The sequence below is a fragment of the Mustela lutreola genome, chromosome 1 (genome assembly GCF_030435805.1).
Source record: "Mustela lutreola isolate mMusLut2 chromosome 1, mMusLut2.pri, whole genome shotgun sequence".
NCBI classification, from domain to species: domain Eukaryota; kingdom Metazoa; phylum Chordata; class Mammalia; order Carnivora; family Mustelidae; genus Mustela; species Mustela lutreola.
The window spans coordinates 45371071-45388045 of NC_081290.1; the positions used below are offsets into that span (position 1 = coordinate 45371071).

The 16975-nt window shown below is 35.1% G+C and overlaps 1 pseudogene; it reads left to right on the forward strand.

Annotated features, from left to right (window-relative positions):
- Positions 1-2668: 2668 nt before the first annotated feature.
- On the forward strand, positions 2669-6714 carry LOC131809651 (protein LSM14 homolog A-like; annotated as a pseudogene).
- The last annotated feature ends 10261 nt before the right edge of the window (positions 6715-16975 follow it).

Below are 16975 nucleotides of genomic sequence, written 5' to 3' on the forward strand. Positions count from 1 at the left end.
AGAGACAAGAAACAAAAATTGAGGTAACTCAGTCAATTACTGACAAGCTGCTGAGTTCTCTGAGTACTGTACCTGGTCAGATTATCATCCCCATAGGTTCAGGTTTACCAGGGGTCTGACACATCCAAGATATCCAATCCCTAGTTTTCCCCTTTCCTGTATGGGCTCCCACATACTTGTCTAGAAGATTCTCCACATTCACAAAACTCAACCAAAATGTGTGTCTTATGATGCCTTATGTCTAAAGCTAACAGACACTATAACATGAGGAATGAAAACCTCCAATTAAAGTATACATTTTCAGGAAGATGTTCCTCGAGATGATTTAGTAGAACAGTGATTGCCAGCTTCCAATAAGAAAGATAGAGTGTCCAGGTATACTGATTTGAGTACCAGGTATTCACAAATCTTTGTTATGTAACTGTTTTTTCCTCAAAGAGATTATTTTACAACCAATGAATTTAGATGGAAAGTTATATTTTCTCAAAGTAAACACAAATGTAAAATCAATATAATCAGAGAGAACAGAAATGTATAATCAGCTGGTACAACACCCATTCTCACCACACACAGGTGAAAGCTGACACTATGTGGAATTTGTGAGGTACCAAAAGTTCAAAACCCAGCTGTGGGTATTATGTCTCTTATATAAACTCTTTTGATTTACAGTATAAAAAGAAAGAAATTATGGAAGAAGTAGATAACTAAAATAGAGAAATACCTGATATCACCTTTTGCTTTTGCTTTTTTATCCTTTTAAACATAGTTTCTAAATTTGTTACTCCTTACCATTTCTATTCACATAAAAATCAGTTATCCTATCCAATATACTCTTTTATAATAACTTAGTGAAAAAAAAAATCCATACCCATACAATTATTTCTAATGTCCTAGGGAATTTTATTTTTAAACTTATTTTAAATGATAAAAAAGGAAAAGCACTTATATTTCTGCCATATATAGTAGATTAGAAAATAGTTTTGTACTTTGGAGACTTAACAATATAAGTACACATACAGAGACAATACTTCAAAATTGGGTATTGTTTCAGTGAAGCTTTGACAGCCCATTTTCTTAGTATTTTCATTTGTAATGAACCTTACTGAAGGGACAATGGGGGGAAGCATCTTAGAAATGCTATTTGCCTTTCTACAATTATCTCTTTAAAAAGTAACATTGTGCCTTAAGCAAAGGATTTTACAAATTAAAATTTTTTACTCTAATAGAACAATGTAGAGCTTTGACAGGTTCTCAAATTGCAATTACTATAACAAGTATTTGATTTAACAATAATTGTGTTTTTTGATAAAAAGTACAAAATTTTGCCTCAACAATGTTTGGGATAAAAATAATACATGAAATGTGTTAAGCATTTATTGTTTAAATCCCTCAGTATTCTCATCAATAAGGAGTTTCTCAGTTTGTCAGTGTAGAGTATGTAAGGTTTTCACTGTGTCCTGGGAATTCCATTTAAAAGGCTACATATTGAAATCCATATTGTATCTATTTGTTTTAGTACCATAGTAACATATAATATGACTTGTCATTATCTGATATCTTTTTTTTTTAAGATTTTATTTATTTATTTGAGAGACAGAGCAAGAATGGGAGAGAGAGAGCATGAGAGGGGAAAGGGCAGAGGGAGACGTAGGCTCCCTCCTGAGCAGATAATCCAAACTGGGACTGGATACCAGGACTTCAGGATCATGACCTGAGCTGAAGGCAGTTGCTTAAACAACTGAGCCACGCAGACACTCATATCTGATATGTTTTTTAATATAAACAGTTTATGTGATTTCCTCCTTCTCTGCAGCTTTCCCAAATTTATTGAAGGATTCTTCAGTTCAATTGTGTTTTCTTCCTTATTGTTCTGAATCTGAACTTAGAACACTTGACATTATTATTCTATATATTCACTATGCTTACCAATTTAATTCCTACTTTTCCACCTAAAAAACTTATTGCCCTATTTCTATAAAATGCTTTACTATTATTTTATGTTCTGGATTAATATGTCCATTCTGATATCAGGTAGGATTTTAAATAACCATTGATTTACAAGTTAGCAGAAGTGATTTATGCTCTCAACTGCTTTCCATAGGTCAAACATGATATTGCTCTATTTTTTTTTTTTTTTCTGTAAAACATATATCTTACACTAGGTTGCTGCTGGTAATCAGAATCTGAGCCAAGGGTTTATTTGGTAGGTGTTCCAGAAACAGAATTTAGAGATGAGGAACTGTAAAACAGGAATTAGGAAAGGCCAATACTGAGGTGTATTCTCCAGTTGGTTAAACAGGAGGCCTCTGAGATTCCATCTTGCTGGATCTTTTGAGGATCTGTCTAGATGTGCCTTAGAATGATCCACAGAGGGGCGCCTGGGTGGCTCAGTGGGTTAAAGCCTCTGCCTTCGGCTCAGTCATGATCCCAGGGTCCTGGGATCGAGCCCCACATTGGGCTCTCTGCTCAGCGGGAGCCTACTTCCTCCTATCTCTGCCTGATCTCTGCCTACTTGTGATCTCTGTTTGTCAAATAAATAAATAAAATATTAAAAAAAAAAAAAAGAATGATCCACAGAGGCCTGGGAGAGGAGAGAATTTATCCTTTGATCTCTATCATCCATGTTCAAGGATTGTTACATAAAATGTCTCACACTTCCAAGACAAACATGACTGAATGCTGGACAGGTTATGACAGAAGTCCAGGGAATGAAGAGAAAGTTGCATGGAGTAGTGAGTCAAAGCACTGTAAGTTACAACTGCAGGAAGCTGCTTGCTGAAGCAAGAGATGATGTAAAATGTGAGCTGAGATTACACGACATGGGACACAAGTGATGTCTGTGCCAGAGGTACATATTGCCATATAATAAATATAACAAAATGTATAATCCAAACAATTCCATATTAAAGCAAACATAAGAAGACTCTGAAGGAGGGAGAAAAGACAGATGGCTAAAGGTTTTGAGACCCAAGGAATAATTTAATTGTGAATTTCCTGGGTTTGTTTTTTGCCTCATATGTTCCCAACATGGAACTGAAAAAACTTTCTACCCAAAACTATCAATGGACATGGACATTAAAGCCCCACAAGAGCCTTCCCTCTCTAGACAAAGGACCAGGAAATACGCAACCAAGTAAGACTGAAAATTTTAAGTTGGAAACTGCTCTACTGAAGTCAGATATCACAGAAAAGAAACTGTGGCCCCATAGAAGTCAGGTAGCAAAGGCTGAAGGGTCAGCTTAGACTTTCATACTCTTCAAGCTATAATGAGCCCTCCTCCCTACTTCTACCTCAGTGTTAGTGAAGTTCATGTGGGCAAACCTAGATTTCAATCCCTAGCTGGAGGTAATGAGGTGCCTTATACTTTAGCCACTATAGTTCTCAGAAGAGAATGAAGACTCTCACAAGCTCCAGTAGTGATGAGGCAATGTCAGGGAGAATAGTAGTGAATTATTCTTACCTCTCTAGGGAGATAACAGTAGAGCTCTACTGGGGAGTAAGAATCTCCACATTGACTAAGCAACAGCAAGTTCACCCCTTCACTAGGTGTGAATGAAGGAAAGTGGAAAAAATGAACTGCTATCTCCTCCTGAAAATAATACTATGAAACCTCCTCTTCTTCTTCCGACATACATTCTGTCAGTATATGCTATCTAATACAGATGATTTAAATAGGATCCATATTCTGTTAACATAAAACTGAAAGTAACCAGGTTTCAATGAAACTCACTCATCATATCAAGAACCAGGTAAAACTCAAATTGAATGAATCAGTAGATGTCAACACAGAAATGACAGAGATACTAGAATTATCTGACAGAGCTTTTAAAGCAGTCATCATTAAAATGCTTCAATGGGCCAGTATTTGAAACAAATTAAAGCAAAAACAAAGTAAAAAAAGACATAGAAATTATATATAAGAACCAAATAGAAATTTTAGAACGGGAAAATAAAAGAATAGAAATGAAAATGAATAAATAAATAAGTTCAACAGCAGAATGAACAGAGTCTCAGGGATCTTTGGGGCTATCATGAAAGTGGAAACATTTGCATCATCAGAGTCCTGGAAGGAGAGGGAAGAAAAGGTGCCTCTAAGAAATACTCAGAGAAGTAATGGCAAAAACTTCCCAAGTTTGACAGAATATATAAACTTACAGATTCAACAAAAGCAAATTTGAAAAAGATAAACTCAAAGAAGATATAGTAGTAAAACTTCTGAAAATCAAGACTAAAACGAACCAACCACCTTGAAAGTAGTAAGAGAAGCAAATCCTTATCTGCTGGTAAATAAATAAATAAATAAATATTAAATGACTTCAGAAACTATAGAGAACATAATTTTTTGGAGAACAAAAATGAAGTGACACATAATTTTTCCAGAGCTGGGGGGGGTGGGGGGGGAGGAACTTAGAAAAGATTGCCAACCCAGAATCCTATACCAAGCAAAAATATCTTTCAAGAATGGAGAAGAAATCAAGAAATTAACACATTAGGACAAACTAAATGAATGTATTACAAACAGAAGTCCTCTAAAAGAATAGCTACAGAAAATTCTCTAACTGGAAAAGAAAAGAAGGAAAGAGAGAAAGGAAGAAAGAGAGAGAGGGCTTGAAATATCAGAAATATCAGTAAGGCAGAAAAAAAAAACATGATAGGCAAAAGTAGGGATACATACAACAGATTTTCTTTTTCTCAAGTTCTATAAATTACATTTAACATTGAAGCAAAAATTATGACACTGATGTGTTTCTAAGTGCATGTAGAGGAAATACTTAACACAACTATATTATAAACAGAGGAAGATAAATTTAAGTAAAGGAAGGAAGATTTATATATTCATTCCAGCTGGCAAAATTAGAGTATTAGTACACTTTGATAATTTATTCATTACACATATTATGTATTTTATATTATATATATAAATACATGTATATAATATGTGTACAATACCTACAAAAAACACTAAAAAAGCTATACAAAGAAACACATTAAAAATCCACAGATAAGGGAGCTTGAGTGCTCAGTCACTTAAGCCGCAGATCTTAAATTTTGCTCAGGTCATGATCTCTGGATCCTGGGATGGAGCCTCACATCAGGCTCCATAGTCAGAGGACAGTCTGCTCAAGGGTTCTTTCTCTCCCTCTGCCCTTCCTTCCACCACTCACAAGGTTCCTCTCTGAAATAAATAAAGAAATCTTAAAAAAAAAAAAAAAAGAAAGAAAGAAAAAGAAGAAGTCTACATATAGAGGAGCCTGGGGCCGGTACCGACAGAGCTAGCAGGCTTGAAGAGCTTCAACAGGAGTGTGAGCAGCCTCTCTGAGCAGGTAACAGTGACAATGATACCACAAGTGGGGATGTTCCTTATATAGGCAGTAAGATGAGCCTTATCTTGAAGGTGGAGATCTGCTGCAAGGGCATCCTCTGCACCATTGATGTCCAGTGTTGCCCTCACCAAATTTATGTCTTTGGTCAGAAAGACAGACCAACAATTCGTCCAATCCCACCTCCAGATGAAGTCTTTGAATACATCATATTCCATGGGAGTGATATTAAAGACCTCACTGTTTATGAGTCACTAAACCCACAATGTTCGTCGAGCCAGACTTAGCTATCATTGTTTCCACTAAGCTCATCTATTTCTTCATTCTAGGCATTGGGTCCCTATGGACTTCTCTGCAGGATGTCAAAGCACAGTCAATTCATTTGAAGTTCATTAGTTGGGCAGCAGTTCAGTGCTATCGATGTTGCTGAAAGCTCTTTGACATTCTTTGGACAAGAAACATCAAATAGTGGTAGTGTATCCCAATGTAGCAGTTGGTTCTGCCTTTATCCACGATGCACAGTGTCTAAAAACACACCTGTATCAAGGTTGTTCAAGCCCTCAGTTAGGACCTTTGAGAAAAAGCCCAACCATGAAACAAGCAATACAGACCACCTCTGCTCACTTACCTGCTCCAGCACCTGTTGGGAGAATGACCCCATATCAATCAGGCCTTTACTATCTGTCAGCCAAAAAGCAACAGAAAATCAAGAGCACAGGTGCACTGAAACACACAAAATTTCAAGACCAGAAAATGAACAAACCCAAAATGACAGTAACAAACAAATAGTTCCAGGTGCTCTTTTGGTTCCAAAGAGAGAGTGTTGGGTTGTCAAGGTGGCAGGGCCAATGTGGTGTTCAAGACAGTCTAATGAAATTTGAGAAACATTTTTACCTTGAAAGTGTGAATGCACATTTTAATAAGGAGGAAATTGATAGTTTCCTTATAAACTTGAGTTCAAAGTAGATAAACTTGAGGAGTAGGAGAACCCTATAAATGGTGAAGATAAAAGACTTAGAAGTTGATACTCACCAAAAACAGTGAAGGAAATGCAGATGAAGGAGATCTACTTGGACCTAATTACTATTATGACAAAAACAAATCCTTCTTTGATAATATTTCTTGTGATGATAATAGGGAACAGAGACCAACTGGAGCTGAAGAAAGAAGATTAAATGCCAAAATCTTTGGAATTACACTTTGTCCAAACCATAACTACAGGGACTACAGAGGCAGAGGAGGTCTTGGTTTCCTTGTGGCCAAGAGCGTGGTGGTGGCAGAGGTGGGAGCATCACCACCTCTGGGGATTTCATGGTGTGTTCAGAGGAATTCTTGGGTGGGACAAGGAGTTTTCAGATTTTGATACAGAAAAGACAACAAAGTTGCTGCGTAGTCTACAAACAAATCTTTGAAAATAGGTGAATTTCTAGTCTTCCTGGTCCTGAGAATTGGTTTCAGTCTTTGAAAAGAATGAAGAAACTCTGCTGTATATTTGTCACCAGTACTGTGTGTGTATTTGTTTTTCTGCTTAACTTCAAAGATACAATGCAGTTACTTTTCAGGGGGTTGGTTAGGCTTATCTTGAAAAATGAGCATTAAATATATTTGGAATAGCGAGAGTTTAGCAATTTCTTATGTATAGTTAAACTACAGCAGTACTTCAGTGGGACTTAGAAGTATTTTTTCATCACTGAAAGGATTTTCTTATCACTAAATTGTATTTGCCAATTATTGTAAGGTACCTGCAGATAGGCCATGATACTGTGTTTTGAGCTATAGAAGTTTGTGTGCGCATGTGTGTGTCCCTTCCTTCCATCTTTCCTTCCTTCCTTCTTTCCTCCCTCACTCCCTCCTCTCCTCTCCTCTCCTCTTTCTCTTTCTCTCTCTCTCTCTCTCTCTCTCTTTCTTTCTTTCTTCCTTCCTTTCTTTCTTTCTGGAAATCCTATAATATCCCTGTAGAGGTACCTTATTTCATCAGTTAATTAGAATGCTGTGTGGTAGAGAATTTTGTCGGTCAACTATGTACACACAGTAAAATACTGTTCTTTGAACAAAGACAATTTTTATATAGTTGTAAAATTCCATTATACTCCATTGCCAAAGAAACCTTAAGAATTTTGTACAGCTGTGTAAAAACGATCTGTTTTTAAAGAGTAAGCATTTTAAAGTTAGCAAACATATTGTGCCCCTGCAGAAGTGGATGTCTGAGGAGGAGAGCTATGGGTGTTGGGTCTTCATGACTTACCAGACTTGAATTTTTTTTTTTAATTTTTGTTTATTTTTTTTAATGTTTGGAAAATAAGTGAAGATTTGATACATTCTTCCATTATCTGAAAAGGACAAATTGCCCACACTCATTGTAAGAACTTCATTTTATAACAAATGGCATATCACAGGATTGGTCCAAATAATAAATATTTTCAGTGCATGAATATAAGTAATCATAAATAAGAATGCACTTAGCTATATTTTCAGATAAGTGCTCCCCTGTTTTTCAAAACCAATAAAACTGGGCATCAATTAACCTTTTTTAAAATATCCACAGATAAATCAGAGTAGAATTCTAAAAACAAATCGTCAAATAACACACAAGAATGTGGATATAACAGAGAAGGAAACAAATAAAAGGGAACAAACAGGAAAAAAAAAAAAATTCCAGACGTTAGCTCTGTATTATTTTTCTATTGTTACTGTACTAAATGACACAAGAATAGTGGCTTAAAACAATACAAATGTTTAATCTTATAATTCTGCTGGTCAGGGATCCAAAGTCATTCTCACTAGGTTAAGGTCAAGGTGTCTGGTTCCAAGCTTGTCTGGTTCCTTCCAGAAGCTCCAAGAGAAAACTGTTTCTTGGCCTTTCCTGTTTCTAAAGGCACCCTGCATTTCTTGGCTTGTGGTTCCATCCTTGCCATGGCATCATTCCACTCTTTGCTTCCATTACTGCCTCTCCTTCTTTTTTTTTTTTTTTTTTTTTAAGATTTTATTTATTTATTTGATAGAGAGAGATCACAAGTAGGCAGAGAGGCAGGCAGAAAGAGAGAGAGGGAAACAGGCTCCCTGCTGAGCAGAGAGCTCGATGCGGGACTTGATCCCAGGACCCTGAGATCATAACCTGAGCCGAAGGCAATGGCTTAACCCACTGAGCCACCCAGGCACCCACTGCCTCTCCTTCTTTTTCTGACCATCCTGCCTCCATGAGTCAAAAGATGCCTCCAAGGATCAAAAGATCCTTTTGACTATACTAGGCCCACTAGAATAATACAGGGTAAATTTGTCACCTCAATATCCTTAATTTAATCACACTGCAAAATTCCCTTTGTAACTTAAAGTAGTTTATTCATAGGTCCAAGTCATTCTGGTGTGGATATCTTTGGATAGGCATTATCCTTTTTTTCTACCATAAACCTTAACATATCAATAATCACGTTAATATAAAAGTTCAAAATATTTCAATTAATAGAGCATGTCAGAGTCAATTTTTAAAAAAAGCAAAAAACCAAAAAACAACAAAAATAAATGGATCCCCTGGGTGGGTCAATCAGTTCAGTTAAGCATCTGCCTTTGGCTCTGGTCCTGATCCTGGGGTCCTAGGATGGAACCTGCACCTGGCTCCCTGCTCAATGGGGAGTCTGCTTCTCCCTCTGCCCTGCCCTTATTTGTGCTTTCTAGTGTCCTTTCTCTCTCACTCTCAAAAATAATCTTTAATTTAAAAAAAATTTAAAAAGCAAGCATGGTCTATCTAAATGATCTCTGCAAAAGACTCATTTCAAGTGTAACAAAATAAGCAGTTTGAAAATGGAAGTTGAGAAAATATATATTATACAAACATTAAAGGAAACAGTAATGGCTGTAACAAGTAGAATAGATTTCGGATTAAAGACAATTACCAGAGACAGGAGAATTTTACTTATATTTATTTTTTAAAGATTTTATTTATTTATTTGACAGACAGAGATCACAAGGAGGCTGAGAGGCAGGCAGAGAGAGGCAGAAGGCGGCTCCCCGGGGAACAGACACCCGGATGCAGGGCTTGATCCCAGGACTCGATCCCAGGACTCTGGGATCATGACCTGAGCCAAAGGCAGAGTCTTTAAGCCACTGAGCCACCCAGGCGCCCCAACAGGAGTATTTTCAAATAAAACAGGATAATCCTATCAATTAGACCTAGTAAAACTGCAGAAGATGGAAAGCCAAACCAATGGAATTGAAGGGAGACCCAGAAAAATTCACACTTATATTTACAAAAGTTAACATCTCTGTATCAATAATTGATAGAGTAACTAGCCAAAATCAGCCAGGATTTAGAGGAACATAAGAGCACTACCAACTGTTAAGATATAATCAAGAACATCCCACTCAACAACAGCAGAACACACATTATCTTCAATTGCCCCTAGGAAATGTAGCAAAATAAACCTTGTATTGTTCCATAAAACAAACTTGAAAAAGAATTAAAGGATTTGTATCAGATAGTGTGTTCTAAAACTACAATAATATCAAGCTGTAAAGCAATAATGGGAAAAGAAAGGAGAATATCCAAACATGTGGAAATAAAACCACACACTACTACATAATCCATATAGTAAAGAGGAAGTCTCAAAGGGAAATTAAAAAAAATATACACAATTACTAAAGAAAATCAACATACTGGGGCAAATAATAGATTATATGTTCATAAAAAAATCAACATACATCATATCATAATACAATTAAATTAGTGCCAAGAGAAATTTATAGCATTAAGGCGTGCATTAAAAAGAGGCAAAATCTCAGGTCAATAGTCTAAACTCTTACCTCAGGAACTAAAAAAAGAAAAAAATAAATAAACTTAAACCAAACAGAATAAAGAAAACTATAAAGAGTATAAATTATTAAAATTGAAAACAGAAAACTAATCCAGAAAGTTACTAAACTACATTCTCATGTATATTAAACAAATAATTTGAGAAGCTCTTATGTTGTTTAGGAAAATAAGTTTATAATTTGAATACCACTTTCCAAAAAAACAAACAAAAAAACCCCTCAGGCATAGCTGGTTTCTCTAGAGATTTCTATATAGTCCTACACAATCTTTCCTAACCTATTCCAGAAAACTAAAATGGATAGAACATTTAATTAATTTTATGAGGCTACAATTACCCTGATACTGAAATCAGATAAAGATAAAAGTACTCAATAAAAAGAAAAAAGAAGAAAACTATAAGTTCATATCCTTCATGACTATAGACACATTTTTTAAAAAATCTGAGCAAGTAAAATTCACCAACATACAAAAAAGAATTATATATATATATACACACATATATGTGTGTGTGTATATATATATATATAATGATACATGATATACATAATGATAAAGTAGGGTTTATATCTAGTATGTTAGAGGAGGTTAAGACTTGTTCAATATTTGAAAATCAATAAATGTGAGCAATCAAATTAACAGGCAAAAAGGAAAAATTGCATGATCCTATCAATCAATGCAGAAAAAGCATTTGCTATATTTAGTGTCTACTGATAATTAGAATTTTCAGAAAAATTGAGATAAAGGTCAAATTTCTCAAACTGATAAAGATTATGTACAAAAATTCCACAGCTGACATTATCTGCAATGGTGAATGCCTTCTTCCTGTGATCAGGAATAAGGGAAAGATGTCTGCCTCATCACTACTATTTTACACAGTGAAAAATATTCTGTCCAGTTTAATAAGGCAAGGAAAGAAAATGAAAGACATACAGTTCATTAAAGAAGAAATAAAACCATCATTTCCAGATGGAATAATTGTCTGGGTAGGCTTACCCTAAGAATCTATAGGAAACCTGTAGAACTAATAAGTGAGTTCTGGAAGTTTGACACAAGATCAATGTACAAAAGTCAATTGTATTTCAACCTAGTAGCAATAAGCATCTAGACATTACAATTAAAAGCAATATCATATAGAATTGTTGCACAAAATGAAACACTTAAGTGGAAATCCAACAAAATATGTTCAAGATTTATATGCTAAAAACTGTAAAACACTAACAAAAGAAACAAAAACATAAGTAAATGGGTACATATACCAAATGTTGGCAATTTTGTCCATCAGCTCCCTATGGAAAACAAATCATAAGATATTTTACTTCTATAATTAATTATTTATAGTTTATAAAGTTGCTTATTTCTTATTGCTCCCAATTTCATTATATAAAATATATTTTATTTTATTTTTAACAATATATAAATGTACTTTTTTTTTTTTTAGGTCATCAGTAAATTTACATTCTTGTTTCAAATAGTCAAAACAATAGAGAAGTATATTAACCAGCCTGATATTTCCCAATTTGTTCTTTCTCACAATCCAGTATCCCTCCTGAAATGATAACAACTGTTAAAATACATGTTTATCTTTCTGGTGTTTTGTTTTTTGCTTTGCGTTAGATAAACATGCAAACTGTCAGTTTTGAAAATAAATGCTATCTCTCATTGCCAGGATGACATTCAGAATTGTTAACAATGTAATATAGTATAGTATGAACACCCATTAAAAAGGATAGATCGTAAACAACTCAGACACATATAATAGGGCATATCAGCTGAATATACATCCGATATGTTATCATTTGGAACATTTTCAAATACTTCGAATATCAAATCTTCTTTGTGTATTGTGTACTCTTCCATTATTATGTTAGCCTTAAAAATTCCCTCTAACCTCTTTTGATTAACATAATTACCAGGGCACCTGGGTGGCTTAGTTGGTTGAACATCCAACTCTCTATTTCCATTCAGGTCCTGATCCTGGACTGAGCCCCATGCTGGGCTCCCTCTCAGCCCCTTGCTCTCTCTCAAATAAATACATCTTTTATTATTATTATTATTATTTTTAATAAAACACAATTCCTAAAACCTTTATGATTGCCAGAACTGGATTGACTAATTTATACATTAGCATTGTGGTGCCATCTTTGGCTCAGCTAATCAACGTTTCATCACAGGTACCATCACAACAGGGAGATCCTTTTTTTTCTTTTTTCCCCCTATTGATAGGCCTTTCTCAGCAGGTGTCATTTAATTCCAATATTATTTTCCCATTGCTTCTGAGATGTTTCAGTTCATCAATAAATTGAGTTCTCCTAAAATCTTCTGGAAAAAAGAATAAAAGAAAGGCCACCTAGGACCAGGCTAGACTTTCTAGTCCTAACCCCTCTTAAATGTCCTCTCAATTTGACCAGAAGCTTAGCATGACTTGCAGTAAAGGGGTTTATCCTGTGATTAAATTGGCAGTGATCAAAATATCAGATCTATTTTGCAGAAGCAATACTCAGACCCATTAAAATAGCCTTCAGGGCCGGATTAAAGTAGTCCTATAACGCGTTCTATTTAAATAAATAGCTTGCTTAATCAAATAATAGCTCCCCTAAAGAGCTCACTCAGTGAATGAACCTTTTCCTCTTAGGATTCTTTTCACTGCACCCAGATGTAATTTCTTCGCAAACTGCCTCTGGCAATACTTTTTTGTCTTAATGTACAGATTTTTTTTTTCTTTCTTTTTTTCTTTTTTCTTTTTTTTTTAATATCCAGTCTTCATAGTCTTTAGTGATTCTTAACTGAAGGGGTTTTTCATTGAGAAATATTTTACACCATGGAAATCAACTGTCCTCTCTCCCTGACCTAAACTACCTGATCCATGATTGAAATAAAACAGTATCATGGCATACCCAGGTCCTGTCAACAGCAACAGTTGGTCTAATGTCTCTCATTCCTTAAATTATTTTTGATTGACTTTTAACTATTTTAGGCTAGGGGCTATTTTACTAAGCATCCTAGCAGAGCAAGCTTACCAAAAAGCGTTATTGGCCACTACACTGCTAATTTGCCTGCAAAACTGGTTAAATCAAACCTCCCAAGACAACCTCCAAGACTTCATCAAACTCTGCCTTGAGAAGATGGTCTCTGGAGCCAGTGTTTGGTTTGTTTGTTTGTTGTTTTCTTTATTTTTGATCACAATGTCCTCACATTTGTATGGATTTCGTCCATTAACCTTCTGGAGTTTCTGTTTCCTAAATCACAAAATAGTAACAATCCCTTATATTTTGCAGTGTTGCTACCCAGATTCATTATGCCCAAAATAGTGGCTCATGCTTGGGAAATGTTTAACACATGTTGATCCTTTCTTCCTATGCATCTATTTGTTTTCTCCTTCCCTGTCCTCACCTTCTCCTCCCTCTCTCTCCTCCTAATAAGTGAGGCATCGTTTTTTTTCCCTCCTACTTTTGAATCTGTATTTTCCCCCAAATTTACAAGATAAAATGATGTAAGAATATTGGCTAGCTGTAATGATTATGTACGTAAGCAGTTCAGCCAAATGCCTGTTGGATAGTAGTTGCTCAGTAAATACTATGTCATCACAAAGAAAGAATCAAATTCATTAAAGTTTTTGGTTGTTGCTGTTGTGATTACTGTTGCATGGAGGGGATTCTTATAATTTTATTTTGCTTGTGTTTTTAATCTACGGGAGCATCTTTGTGTCATTCTCTTTACAAGAACTTACTCACGAATTTCGTTTACATTTTACCACAATATTTGATGAATTACTCATGAGTATTTCTTTCTTTCTTTTTTTTTTTTTTGGTCATTATTGTTCCTATCATTGGAAATCATTATTTAAGTGCATTTCTTACATTTTTATTAGATAATATGTTCTAGGGATTATAGTAAGAACTTTGCATATACTGCTATGTTTAATTCCTCAAAAGTTTTATTAAAACAGAAGCAATAACCTAAAAAGGTTAAATGTTTTATCTAAATTACATACTTAGTGAGTGGCAAACCAGAATTCCCATCCTAGTCCTGTCATCCTCAACTAACCCTTTTAACAATTCTTTGACATAATCTATATTTCAGTACCTACATTAAGAGTGCTATCACTTAACTCATTTGTCTCCTTCAACTAGCAATTCCCTTCATCCATTTTTTATATTAAATATACAAAGCAATACATTTAAAATATAAATCTTATCTTGTCCTTTCTTTTTTTATCCCCTAAAGTCCATCCATGGTTCCTCATTTTTTCAGGATAAAGTTCAATCTACAAATCAATGCTGTGTCTCTTTATGAAATGTTCTCTATTTGCCATCTGCATGTGCCAAATTAAACTATTTGCAGTTTCTTCCCCCAAAAAAATCATGATTCCTCAAGCTGGCTGACATTTGTATTTGTTCCCTCCGTCTGGATTTCTTTTCTATCTTGTATTCCCTACTCATCTTTCAAGACTAAAACCATGTATCATCCACTCAAGGAAGTTTACTTTGATTCATCCAGGCTGAATGAAATGTCCTATAACTAGTTGTTCTCTGAGCACCTGGTGCAAATTTCATTATACATTTCATATATAATGCATTATAGCATAAATTCTGTTGTATTTTTAAAAGATTTTATTATTTATTTGATGAAGACAGACATAGCAAGAGAGGGAACCCAGGCAGGGGGAGTGGGAGAGGTAGAAACAGGCTTCCAGAGGAGAAGGGAACCCTATATGGGGTTCAATCCCAGGACCCTGAGATCATGACCTGAGCTAAAGGCATATGCTTAATGACTGAGCCACCCACGCACCCCTATAAGTTCTGCTGTATTACCAGATTTGGTTTATTTGTGTGTGGGTTTTTTTTTGTTGTTGTTTTATTTATTTATTTATTTATTTTTTTGTAACAGAATATGAACTGTTTGAAGGCAGAGTTGTGTTTTATTCTTTTAACCCAATGTCTGTCAAAAAATTGGTGTGATTAGACTTGGATGAAATAAAAGGTCTCCTGGAAAAATATACCACCAATTCAGAATTGTCAATCACATACTCATTCCACATAAAAGAGTACCCAGGGACTTGTTCTCTAGGATTTCTCTGTAAGAACAGAGCCATGCTGATGCTGTGATGTGGGGAGGAACGTTCTGTCTCCAATGATGGCTAGAAGTTTGATGTTCCTGATTCAAAGGTGTCAGGGAAATGGAAAAAAAAAATGGTATCAAGCTATAGAATTTTCAGACACAATGAGCCATTACACTGACACATCAAGAAGACCAGAGGCATCAAAAACTAACAAACAAACAAACAAACTCAACCCAAAAACAAAAACAAACAAACAAAAAAACCTTATAATATCTGATTTTGTCATATAGAACCCAGAAATTACAGGGTAAAATGAACACTATCAGAAAAGATAAAGGGACTTAAATACTTTGTAATATATTCTCCAAATCTATTGTGTTTCCAGTGAATCCCCTCATCCTCTATACGAGGATGCAACCCCAAAAACAATTACCAAGTATCATGAATGTCACATGTTTTGCATATAGTTAAATTAGCTTTTTTTTCCTTATCAAGCAAAAACATCTGGAGGTTGTATTCACTGAAGTCCCTACTTCAATTTCTATCCTTTCAGCTGAAGTAAAATGCAACTGTCAGTTGATACGGGTGTTGGACATAATTATGTACAAGTCTACTACAGCAGAGGAATGTCAGATTTTCCCGTAATAATTCTCGTTATTCTGTTCTGGATCCTGTCCAGGTTTCTTAGGATAATTCTGAGAGGAGTCCAAAAGTGGACATCACATTTCTTTTTAATAGGAAAATGATTTCTCTGCCCGAGGTTTACTCTCCTTTCTGTCACTAGAACTTTAATCTGTTTGCAAGGGATGGTGAAGGAGATATTTATAACATCCTACTTTCTGAGATCCTACATTCAGCTTTTTCATTATAGAATAGATAGCAAGCATACTGTACTTTATGCAAACTCTGCGAAGCATGAGTTTATATTAATTAATGCAGGAGTAAGAAGGATTGGGAAGTTGGCAGCCCAGCATTTCTGAAGCTTGAAATCCCTTAGTCAGTAAATGCATATCTCAAGTTGGTATATTAGGTTATCAAAGAAGTTTTAAAAACCTGGGGACTGAGAGTAAGCAGAATCCATACCTTGCAAGATTTATACTTGCATGCTAATGTATTCATAGAAGAATTTTGTTCACATGTTGCTATAGATAATGTTCTCTAGACAGACTATTATTATTATTATTTTCTCGAAGCCATAGTAGATGATTTGTTTAGTTTTGACATAAGTTGGATTATTTGGATTCCACAATCCTACATTTCATATGCAGTACTGCATCTTCTTAAAACAAACTCAGTAAAGACAGATTTAATACGGATTTGCACCTAGCAGTCTGTCAGCATTCTTGAATATTTTATTATTAGAACTAACAATAATAATGTTCCAAGTCCCAAGTTTATGCCAGTAGCTGAGCTGAAATCACATTTAAGAATGATCCATTCCTTTTTAGGTCAACATTTAAATGAGAAGAAAGAGAAAAAAAAAAACAAAGCATGGGTTTTCAGACCATGAAATTTGCCAGCCAGTGATTATATAACCTTACAGCATGACAGGCATGTGCCTGTTCTAATTGGTTTTATGGGACATTGAGGTTTTGAACATGAATAGTTCTAAAACATTCACAATCAGTGTTTCTAGAGAGAGTAACTTCCTACTGAACTTAAGTATTGGTTAGAAATAGAATGCACTAAGGTGAATTCTGGAGAATGGATATCGTTATTTGATTTTAATTTCAGTTGTACTGCATGCATACAGACTTTGACCATTATAACCAAATTCAAATCAAAGAC